This window comes from Lissotriton helveticus, chromosome 8 (assembly GCF_964261635.1).
Source record: "Lissotriton helveticus chromosome 8, aLisHel1.1, whole genome shotgun sequence".
Taxonomy (NCBI): Eukaryota; Metazoa; Chordata; class Amphibia; order Caudata; family Salamandridae; genus Lissotriton; species Lissotriton helveticus.
Window position 1 is genome coordinate 1,091,993,378 of NC_136069.1, and position 12,406 is coordinate 1,092,005,783.

A 12,406-nucleotide genomic window follows, 5' to 3' on the forward strand; every position below is an offset into this window, starting at 1 on the left:
ATGGATGGCTAACTCCGATCTAAAACTGAACGGAGACCAAACTGACCTGATGTTCCTGGGCAATTACCCAGGGCCTTCGTCGAGGATCAGCTGGCCAGAGGACTGGGGTGCCCCCCATTCCAAAGTCTTCAATAAAAAACCTGGGGATGTGGCTAGACCACAACCTTTCTATGGAAACTCAAGCCACGAAACGTTCCTCAATCTGTTTCGGCATCATATAGATGATCCGTAAGATCTTGAGCCTCATCTCAGAACAGGCACGGAGAACAGTGGTTAAAGCTCTAGTGATTTCAAGACTGGACTACGGCAAGTCCCTGTATCTGGGTTCCCTTAAAACGTGACAGACATTCTACAAGTGGTCCAAATTGCGCGACGAGGATGTTCCTGAAGATCCCTAGACAGGAGTCATAAGATCCTCATACAAAATATGCATTGGCTCGCCATCCACTCAAGGGTCAGGTTCAAAGCTTTATGTCTAGATAACAGAGCCATGTGTGATGGGAGTCCTACCCTGTTAAAAACCGTGGTTGCTTCATGCCGACCAGAAATACTGCCCTTAATCTGCGCCACTTGTTTGGGGTGTTGGGCCACTCCTCTATGTTTCAGGAGGACTCGGTGATAGTGTCCCTGGAAGCTAAGATGGCCTTTGATATGATTGAGTGGCTCTTCCTGTTTGCTGTGCTGGAGAAGTACGGGTTTGGCGCCCGATTTATAGCTTGGGTGCACCTGCTTTACGCCCGCCCTTTGGCCCGGGTAACTGTAAATGGTGGCCGTTATGCCACCTTTGAGCTGGGTAAGGGCACGAGACAGGGTTGCCCCATGTCACCACTTCTCTTCGCCCTAGCCTTGGAACCCCTGGCCATATGGATCAGAGGGGACCCTCTGATTCGCGGTCTGAACTGGACTCCAGATTGGTCGGATAGAATTTCCCTCTATGCCGACGACATTCTACTGTATCTGGCCCGACCCCGGTCTTCAATTCATAGCGTGCTACACATTTTCGCCCTCTTCCAACAATACTCCGGTTACACGATCAACTGGGAAAAATCTCTGGTCTATGTATTGACCGGGGCGACGCCGACTCTTCCGGTGGTCTGCCAGGCCCAAATAGTCACCGAGGGGTTTCTGTATTTGAGGATATATATTACCAAGGATGAAGGGGTGTTCCAACGTCAGAATTTAATCCCTCTGCTCAAACGGTTTTGCGCAGATGTGCAGCATTTTAAAGCTTTACCTCTCACACTCCTTGGTGGAGCGGCTCTCTATAAAATGATATTGTAGAGAACAATGGTCCCTATTTTTGGAGCAGAAATCCCATTCATACAATAATCATACTCTAAATAGTTAGTATGTCTTTTGTCCAGCCGGACAAGAATTTATTTTTCAAATAAGAGCAAAAATAAAGAGGTGTTTCAAACACTAGATGACAAGTGGGCACAGCCGTGACCCACAGAACATTGAGACACAACAACGAACACAGAATGGCCAAAGGGCAAGGTAAGATATGTCTGTACACTTATGTATTAGAATTTTACAGAATTGAATCATTACTTTTTACACCATTGCACATTACAATATTGCTTAATCATATTGCATATGGCGTATGGGTGTCGACAACGTTTCGATGCCAGCACTAGATACTAGGCATCATCCTCAGGACATTTAGATCAATCATTGTTGTCTTAAATGATACAATTACACAATGCCTTTATCGCATTACTGTACATGTAATTAACATAAGGAAAAAGGGGGGGGGAAAAGACAAAATTGTTGATAATCATAAATTCTGCTAGGCATATTATATCTGTGACTTTAGTGGATTAAAATACGGCGATCTATATAGGTGGAGGGGGGCAGAAAAACGATAAGTGAGTGAAAAACGGCGGGTGTGATAAGATGCATACTAGTCAGAGAGGCGTTGACTCACAGTTGCTACAAAGTGCTGTGATTATGTGAGCAAGGAGGTGGTAAGTTAAGTCATTGAATATTAGTCACGTATACTGATAAAAAGAGGATCGGCGTGATACCAAGAATCCGATGGTGGTTCTCAACCGCTGGATGCACCGACCGATTACGGACCCTGCGTACACAATGGACAGGTACAATATGTCCTCGGGTAATTTTCTTAGGGCGCTGTATGGGGGTAAAAAGTATGCAACTAAGTACACTCCGAACTCGACTACTGTAGATTTATAGGGAGTGGCCACGGCTGCGTTGGGCTGGAAAGGTAGGATTACTAAGGCTACCCCGCGGTTTGAATCTCTTCAATTTCGTATGCTCTCGAGGTTCCAAGGGTTTGATAAGTGGGACTTAAAAGGTCCCTCAACAGTGGGGGGCCTATGGCAGAAGGGGGGAATTGTTCCGTTTGGAGAGCCGCAACGACAATACCACTTACAGGAAGGCGGAAACGTTCCATTATCTTCAGGTGCGGGGTGTACTACAGAAGGTGTTACCTAGTAGCTCGGACGTGCCACTTTCCTCACTGCTATAGGATCGGTTACTGGATGATTATTTCCGGACCAGGGAATCTTCCTGACATACCGAAAGATTCCCAATAATATGCCGGACTCTATGGGCAAGATAGGGGCAAAATGGAATGATGAGAGTGGGGAACTCGAGGACGAGCAGTGGAGGGAAGCCTTTGCCTCGCCATGGGAGGTGGCGATTCGCTCACGTTTTAGGTTGATCCAACTTAAGGTGCTTCAGAGGACATACTACCAGTTCGGCACTTGTTAAGATGGGTCTTTTGTCCTCGCCGGACTGTCCTCGGGGTTGTGGACAGCTGGGTACCTTCCTACATCAGTGGTGGGACTGCCCTGACCTCCTGAGATATTGGGGAAGAGTGGTCTCCGCCATGACCCACTTATGTCATAAATCAATAGCTCTATCCCCACGACTCTGCCTTTTGAATGTTTGGGAGGCTACTGATCTAAACAGGTATGAGCGTCTCTGGGTCACACTGGGCTGTATGGTTCCCAAGCGCAACATCGCTAGAAACTAGAAGGGGGGGGGGTTGCTCTTAAGCATGCGGAATGGGCTTCTGACATGGACTGGTGCATGCAGGCGGAGAGGGCGGTGTATCAAAGTAGAGGTTGCCCGGGTAAATGGAACAAGGTGTGGGGCCCTTGGAACAAAAGTAGAGGTTTTACTTGTACCCCATTTGCAGAACCGTGTGGTGTGGTTGATGATGTGACACCGTAGGCTGACTGTCGCAGGGGCTGATGACATTAGAGTGTTTTTTTCCTTTGACCCAATGTACTATTTGGTTTCATTTATGTTTCTGTAGTCCTTTGGTACTGTTTATTGTCTTGTAATTGCACCATTATTGTGTTTATTTGTTTTATTTTTATGTTCAATAAAAGGAATAAAATAAAAAATAAAAACATGGTCACCCCATATGTCCCTAATAGATCTTTCAGGATCTCATCCGGCTACCTCATGAACACCTTACGGATAAAGAGATCTAGATGGGGAGGGAATTCCTTCTTACACCTTACTCCAAAGCCATGGAACTCTATGACCAAGGAACTGAGACTGACCAGAGAGGAGAGAAGTTTCAGAAAAAAACTCAAGACGTGGCTGTTTCCTTAATTGCATGCGCGCTAGCGGTTTTCCCGCTGCGCGCTGCGTTTTAAAAAAACCCGCGTTACATGACGAGCTCAGCTCGTCATCCGCGTAGCGCAGGTTACGCCCATGAGGAGCTCAGCTCGTCATCCGCCCCGAAGGGGTTAAATTCCTTCCTCCACACTAAGCATCTACGCTGTGTCCTCTCTCTGTAGCGCTGGGAAGCCCTTGGGCAGCCATACACGTTATAAATCCCATAAACATAAAGCACCAGAGTCCTTTTAATGCCTCGCCAGTGTCAGCCAATGGCCGACAGGCGCAATGGGGAGGTAGTGTGAGCGTCAGTCATTGGCGAACTCCTGAACTTAAAGGGTTAAACTTGTTAGCAGGGCTTTATTAAACGTTTGGGCACAGTTTTAAAAAAATGTTGCAAATCTGCACACACTTTTTGACCTCAAAAGAGATTGGATTCCTGACCGTTTGGAGTATGCAGCTTTGAAGGTGTAACTCTCAAAAATGTTTTGAGAACTTCTTTTGCACCCATGGAAACACATATCTGCACCTCCTTGTTTACTGAAAAAAATTAAAGAACAATAGTAAATGTATTTTTGAGGAACGTCTTCTGCTATACTCTCTTCCCTCTTCGTGGAGGTATTCACTGTCCCTTGTTCAAAAAGGATTTACTTCTGCCTCTGACATGAGTAAATATGTGACCAATTCTAGGATGTGAAGAAGTAGGAACATTTCTTATCAATACCCAAACGTATTCGTTTGTGGGTGGTTCGCCATATATGTTATGTGTGATAGTCACTTTTTCTGGATCGCCCTTTCAGTGTGTCATTCGCTGTATAAGTAGGGGCAGACTTGGCAGGTGCAGGCAGTTATGCAGTGCAGAAGTGCATAGCTTAGCTACTCGAACATGCACACTGCATACCCAACATGTTGCCGCCCCCGGGCCTGATAATGGATATGGATTTTTTTTTAACTAAGATGGATAGTCACAAGGTATAAGGGAGAGAACATTACGGAATAATTATTATATTATCCCATAAAATACTGTGAGTCACATTACAACAGTGGAACATGCCAATAAATTAGTATATTCAGACACTTGGAAATAGACCGAGATAGAACACATTTCCTGCTTATTTCCCTTCCCGTTGCTGGCTCTCTGTTCTTGCCTCTTCCTCCTAAGCTAATTTATAGAACTCTCCTATTTTTAGCTCGACTTTCCCTGTGCTGGTTTTATGCTGCTTCCCTGAGCACGCCAGTATTAGCTCTGGGGTTAAAAATGTATTCATTCTCCTATCATCAGCTGAGAATGTTGCTCTGTGTTTTTTTAACTCTGTTCGCCGGGAAACTGAGACCGAACATAGGGTGTTGGGAATTTATTTAATGCAACTTTAAAGCTAAACATAATGAAGGGATTGTCGGTTTCGTTTCTGGGTAATTAAGAGGCTTAATTGCTTCTGAGTTAGGAAGAATTAGTTAAGCTTTTCTATCATGCAATACTGCCAACCATTCTCAGACGCTCCTTCTCCAGAGCAAGCGCAGTGACGTCATTAAAGTCATTTAGGGATTTTACTGCCGACTGTTGCAGTGTTGAGCATTTCATTATACTGCTGGATATTAACACGTTTCTCAAAAAAACAACATAAAGCTGTTTTGAGAGGCATTTACGCTTATGTATGAGAAGTACACTGCATATCACAGTTGTTTGTGTCTTTTATGTTGGCAGAAGACAATAACGATAGAGACAGAATTAATGCAAAAAATTGTTTAATTCCATCGTAAACACTAATAAAACTTTAGGTAAGCTTCAGATTTTGACAGCAATTATGTTTCAGCATGATAACAATGACACAGAAACAGTAGGTTGTATTCGAAGAGACATTTTTTTAGGATGCAATATGAAAGACAAATACAGCAATTCAACAGCACAGCAAACAAAGCCAGCCAAGAATAAAGTGGGGAAGGTAAATCCTTTGCCTGCTACACTCCATTAATGAAGAACTGCTTTTATGTGCTTGGTTGAAAGGGAAAACAAAATGCATTGATTTAACAGATTAAAAACGTGATAGAATAAACAAACCTTGACAAAGTCAATAGTCTTTGCTGTTGACATGCACACATTTACCAACACACCAGCAAACATCAATTTTCAATATACGTTAAAGAAGCATACAGGCACCCATGCACACACCAACAAACATACATGGATCAATGACATTCCACCAAAAGCCATACATGATCATATGCAGCATGGAACCCATTTGTAGAGCTCAGGATAATATGTAGCAAGGAGCAAGGCTAAAGGCTATAGCCAAATTGGGCTCCACAAGGCTAGATACCTTGTCCGTGAGGTCCTGCTGAATTGTATTTGCTGCTACATAAAGCGCTGAGCTAGAGAAATCTGAATGGCATTTCTAGCTGTTTCCTAGCCGGAAATACCATTATTAAATGTAATCGTGCATTCCACTGTTTCTCTATGGAACAGCTAGTCTTGCCACGGTGGAAATAGCTTGTAGGTGCTAGTCACTGTAGGGACATGTCTAACATTTCATTTGAACATGTTCTACTTTCAAATACCATGCAGCCTGTCTTATGGTCTAAAAGGCCTACCTAGGGGTGACTTAATAATATTTAGAAGGAAGGTTCAGACCTGTCAAAGGGTTTATTTTGACAGGTCAAATTGCAGTTTTTAAACGGCTCAGTCAGGCATCTGTGGTAGGCCTGATGGCATCTTTTACGCTGCCACTGTAGGTGATGACACAATAGGTGCTGCATTTCACTAGTTGCATTTTACCTTACATGCTCTGGGCAAATTTGCACCATATATTTATTGTTGACTTATAGGTAAGTTAAATATGCCAAACAGAGTTATGCCAATTCAACCATGTTTAAATGGGGAGCTCAGGCACGTTACTACCGGTAAGCAGAGGTAAAGTTCACAAAGTTCTATAGTCAGCAAAAATAGATAGGTCAAATATCTGGGGGTTCCCACAAAAAAGATGGTAATTTTCTACATATACCTAGAGATATCACCAAAGTATTGTGCAGTCCAAATCTGGCTGGGCATTCAAATATTTATAGCGTGAAAAATGTGAGAATTTTCTGTAGACGTAAATGATCACTCTTAAGGTGGACCTTGACAGCTCGTCCATTTATATAATTATTCACAGTTTTTTAATAGAGTGAATCAGACCCAATTTGACTACAGAGCCCTTTAAAGTGAGGCATGAGGTAACCGTGCAGTGGGTAGAAATAAACACACCAAGGATTGAATAGGAAAATACACATGTCTCAGATGCATGGATAAACGATGACAAAAACAGCTAGAGAGAAAAACAGAAAATAAAAAAACTACACTTGACTGCTAACTGGTGTCGAAGAAGAGAGACATGGGTTAGACAACTTGCATATGATGATAAGCGATTAGCATAAATGCAAACTTATCAGAAAGCATATTTGTGACTTTTAGCATTCTGAAGACGGACACCGGAAGATGTGGCTTCGGAACTTTTTATTTTTAAATAAAATGACATATACGAAGAACTGGTTCTGAGCACAAGGGAGCAAAAGGGATGCATTTCCAGAGTGTTCTGTTAAAATAAAGCTAGCTGAAAAAGCTTGATTAATGTTTTTATGAAAATAGGGGGATTCCAGATAGAGGATGTCAGCACTTCCAAGGTAGTCATATAACTTGATGGTAGTTTTGTCTCCCTGTATGGACAGATCTTGGCACTAACAGGCCCGTTTGAAGAATATTTTGGTTTCCATAGGATGTTATTTGAGGGAAAATAGGATTGAAGAGATATGTTCTGATCTTTTGGTTCCAGATGCTAGTACATGAATGGCAGCTTTTAAATCAGCCAAGTGAATTTTAAGGCTACCCATTCGTAATTAGATTCCATAATCAATTCTTGAGAAGGCACACACTTGCACTAGTATTATAAAATCTTCATCAGGAATAAGAGAATTTATTCCACAAAGGAGGCTGATTTGAAATGCCACAGCCTTTAGAAATGGCATTGATACAAATTAAGGTTATTATATAAAATGAAACCAAGAGATTTCAACAATTGTTGGTTAGCAGTCGAGCAAATGTATTGCATTAAGCTAGGTTTGAACTGGTGTAGAGCAATGACATAGGGATGACAAAAGAATAATTGTTCTGCACGTTTAGTTTTAGATGATGAAGTGACATCCACGACTGAATGTGTGTACAGGTCATTTCAAAGTCATGAGTGAAAATAAGTTGTTGGTTGGCATAGAACAGAGGTTCCAGGTCTAGATGAAAAGGCAGTGAAATTATGTTTTCAGTGAAGTAGTCAAGGATGTAATTTAACAAGTCATGAATTATATAATATGTTGTAAGCTGTCCACCAGAGTGGTGGAAGTTATGGTAAGTGTCCAACCAACCCTCCACAGGCAGCAAGCCCCGCTGTCTGCATCCGAGGTGAGCCACATTGCCTAGCCTTCAGCCAGGCCCTAAGTCCCACCTCTCTTTTCAGGCAAGTGGACAACCTCTGATGTGTACAGTCTTAGGCCATGTGCAGCTGGGTGAGCTGAGGCCAGAACGTGCGCCTCTACATCTGCAGGCGGGTAGGCAGTGGCCATCTGAGTGCTTGGCCTTCCACCTTAGGCAGTGGACTGCAAGGTTACGTCACCAGCCAGGCCCTGCAATCTACTCCCTGTGGGCATGCCGCCAACCCCCACTGTGTAAGTGCACTATGACCATGTGTAGTGGGGGTGAGTAGCAGGGCCCAGCCTGCAGCTAGGCTCTGCAGACAGCCCACTATGAGTACACACATTTTTTTTGTGTTTATAAGTTTGCTATTTGTGACATTTTATTATGGGTATTTTGTTAAACTTTTAAACTCTTTTAAACACTGTTTGGTACATTTGTAAACTAATTTTCAATTCTTCATTTTTTTTAAACTTTGAATAAATTCTTTGTTTGTTTTAGATGCGCATGGGAGATAACATCGTTATTCATCTCCCTTGACCAGATGAACTTACTGCACCATTTGCAGTAGGTGGAAAAGAAATGCAGCTTGTAATCTTCATTCTCTTCTGATTGTTAGTGGATGTCTGAGGCCAAGGTATCTTCCTCTACCTACTCACAATGCTGCCTCTGCGTCTCTGCTCTACCGAACTGATTGGGATGCATGGCTTCCATGTGCCTTATCATGCCACTGGTACCGACCAATAACATCCATGGACGTCCTTGTTGCAAGACGTGGTCACATACAGTGCGTGTGAGTTTGCCAGGATTTACTTTTTATTTTCTCTGCAGGACTTGTAAAGAACTTCCAAACCGAACTTTCTCTTCCAGGCTGAGGTGAAGCAACACCCATTGCTGTAGCCTGTTGGCTTGCTTTGTAGATAGTGTGTAGTGTTTAACCAATTTGATAGCTCCTTTCCCTTTTTTGGCGTTACCGGATTCACTGATCCCTGCAGCACCAAAAAACAATTCAATGCTAGAGTGCGGTGACATTCTTGCAAGAATGGCAAGGCGGAACTTGATTTACTGGTAGTGCGAACCCAAAGCTAGAGCCCTGAATCCTGCAACTGTTTACAAACCTGAGTTTGATAAGAAAGCATTAATTTTATACTTTGTAAGTAGGGGTTTGCTTACATTAATTTAAAACTCACAAATTCTGTTATACATTTGAAATGTCCACATTTTGAGAATTTTTGGAGATGCCTTACCAGGAACTGAAAGTACAAATCCAATGGAATAGGGTTTGCTAATCCTTGGACACCATTCGTAATTTCATTGGTTCCTATGAATGTACAATTACACTTTCAAAGAGTTCTTCACCTTTTGCACGTCATGACACTCCTTGCCATAAGAGATCTCTGCAGCAAAAAAGAGTGTATAGTTGGTTTTTCTGTTTCTTCATGTTTTTTGGGGAAACAAAACTCCAGCCAGGCCCTGCATCTAACCCATTGCAGCATAATGTGCACGGCCTATGTCCGTGCACAGTGGGTGATGCCTGGCCAGGCAATGTGTCCATCCTGCAGCGTGTAGACAGCCCCTGCTGAACAAGGCCTTCAGCCTTACACAGTAGGCATTGCCAACAGAGCCTGGCCTTTGGCCTCGCATTGCAGACAACCTCCTTCGACCATTCACAGTTGGGGATCCCCACAGGACATGTCATAAATCCTGCCCTTCATCTCACACTCCACGGGTGAGCAAAAGGGGTTGTGCTGCAAGTGAACCAACGTTATCCAAGCAGCCAACTTCTCCTGACAAGGATATATGGCCAAATGCAGCAGGAGTGTGCTCCAGAAGAGAGACACCCTCACAGACAAGTAACACCCACTGTGCATGGTATGTGGCCCACTGCCAGGCCTTGCAACCATTCGCAAACAGACACCCCTCACTACCCATAGCATTCCGCTGTGTGCAGCTGGGATGTGCTGCAGGAGCAACTCACTCTCCACGGGTTGTCAACCTCCAGTATTTGTGGCCTGTGACAAAGCATGGTGATCTGGCCAAAAGGACTGGCCTCCAACTGGGGTTTGCTGCAGAAGCGAACCACCCGCCACAGACTATCATCTCCCGCTGCACATGGCCTACAGCCGGGCGCAGCTGGGATTGGCTGCAGAACCTGGAGTCGTTCTCAGTCATGTCTCTCACCATCTCCGCCATGGGCAGACAATCCCGAATGTACATGATAAACGGCCATGTGCAGTGTGGGTGGCACAAGAACAGCCCTCCACAGCCTTCAGCCATGTCTAATGGGGTGTCCTGTAGAAGACACCCACACTCCACTAGTGGCCAACTCCTGATGCACACTGACGGTGGTGGTGTACAGTGGGGATTGGCTGTAAGAGCATTCCATCCTCTTGGCACAGCCAACCCCACGGTGAAAGGTCTTCAGCTAAGCGCAGTTAGGGATGGCAGCACGACTTGCCTCTGACCAGGCATCGCACCCCGTCCTCCACAGACAGACAACTCTCACAGTGATGGTGAGTGTTTAACCAACTGGTTTGTGTCATTCATTTTGAAAGGCCTAGTCTCACGGTTAACATACCTGCACTAGAGCTTTGTTCTGTTCAGTTTTGGAAACCAGTTAACCATATGAATATAGCACAAAACACCACGATTTAATACCTGTCACTTGCCACTCACTGAATAATCACATTATAAACATCTTCCCTAAAAGGTTCTATTTTTGAGACGTCTAAAATATCTACATACATCATTTATCAGAAACAGTAATGTAATAAAATTAACCCCTTGCACAAAATATTGGCATGTAAACTACAGATTCCCTAATCCTGTGTAAAAAGACTTAGAAATGGTCCAATTAAAACCTTGGTAAGCACATTCAGCCATGCTCATCCGCCATAGCAACGACAATCATATTCATTAAAGAATTCTAGCCTTATATAAATCTCAAGAGTCAGCCTCTACTATATGTAAGGAGAAGAGCTTTTTTAAATTATTTGTTGTAAACAAAGGCATTTGTTACACTTGGCATAATCTTAACCGCTTTACCCAATAATAAAAGGCATATTTCTTCTGTACACCAGTTTCCAAGGTTACATGATCATAGCATGTTTCTAGTCTCTAATCAGGTCAAATGGTCACCATATATCTATCCAAATCTTCACAAGAGTAAAACTTTAAAATCATTGCTAGTTCTTTTTATCACTCTACTGTCTTCCATTAATTATAGCACAGGCTTAATTTATTTTGCAATGCATAGTATCCCCTTACAAAGGTAAGAGGTCAAGCTGTGTTTCTGGAAGAGAGAGACAATATCTCTTAGTTGCCTCTCACTATCATTTTCTTTGTAACCTGCCATTTTGTTTTTGTCATAAATAGTATCCAAACACAAAGCAATTACTTTAGAGTAAGCACTTTCTTTCTGTTAAATAACACTGCTTCATATTGACGACTTGTCATTTTGCAACTCATTTTCTAAGATTCACAAGGACTTTAGCAGCATGGTTTGCATCTGGATAGTTTGTCACAATCCTCTGTCCACTGGCCTCATGAGTATGCTAGATCTTAATAAGTTAATGGGACTACCTAATGTGGACTTAATATGACTTGGCCTCCATGGAATTGTGGCAAGCATTCGACATATGATCAACTGGAGGTACTGATTGTGCATTGTAGGGAGGGATTGATTTAGGCATGGTTATTGATGTTGCTTTATCTTTCGAAATGAAATAAACTTTTGGAAATTTGAAGCATCTCTTTTCCCCATAGTTTTTATACATTAAAATATCTGTCTGAAGCAAAAGAGGAAATAGTGTGAGCTGATTTGTCCACAAACTAAGAAATCCTGTAAACATGCAATAACGCATTTTCTGCATACTTCAGGAAACACAGCATTGGATCTATCTTTACAACACTAACGTTCGGGTTAACATGCCTGAAATATTTTCGAAATGGTGGGAGTGCATTTGACAGCTTAAGGCAATACAATCTTCCTAAGCAACCTGAAATAATGTATCCAATTTCATCTAAAAGCCTGCACAATACACATCATGAACACAAAGACACTTTTCAGAGCCATCTTTAATGTAGAATTGCAATTGTTTTTTTTTTATAAAAACTTTTTTGCAACTTTTTGAAGCCACGGATCAAATGCAATACTCCATTTTGCTCCATGATTTCCCGCAACTCCCTTTATGAGTTAGTGACAAGTCAACGGACCTTATAAATTGCCAAAGAAAAAGAAAAAATGAGTATGTTATTTATACTGTAGAAGCAAGAGTTAGGCCCCACCCACAGCAGACCTCTGGCCCCAATATGCATGGTCTTTGGCAGATAGCAGCAGCACCTCACCCCAGCTGCGAACTGGCATAGGTCACC

General features: G+C 42.9%; 1 protein-coding gene across 1 annotated transcript in view; it reads right to left on the bottom strand.

Annotated features, from left to right (window-relative positions):
* The window catches only part of PUDP (pseudouridine 5'-phosphatase), a 937,915-nt gene that overhangs the window by 53,739 nt on the left and 871,770 nt on the right, over positions 1-12,406 (bottom strand). The window lies entirely within an intron of this gene.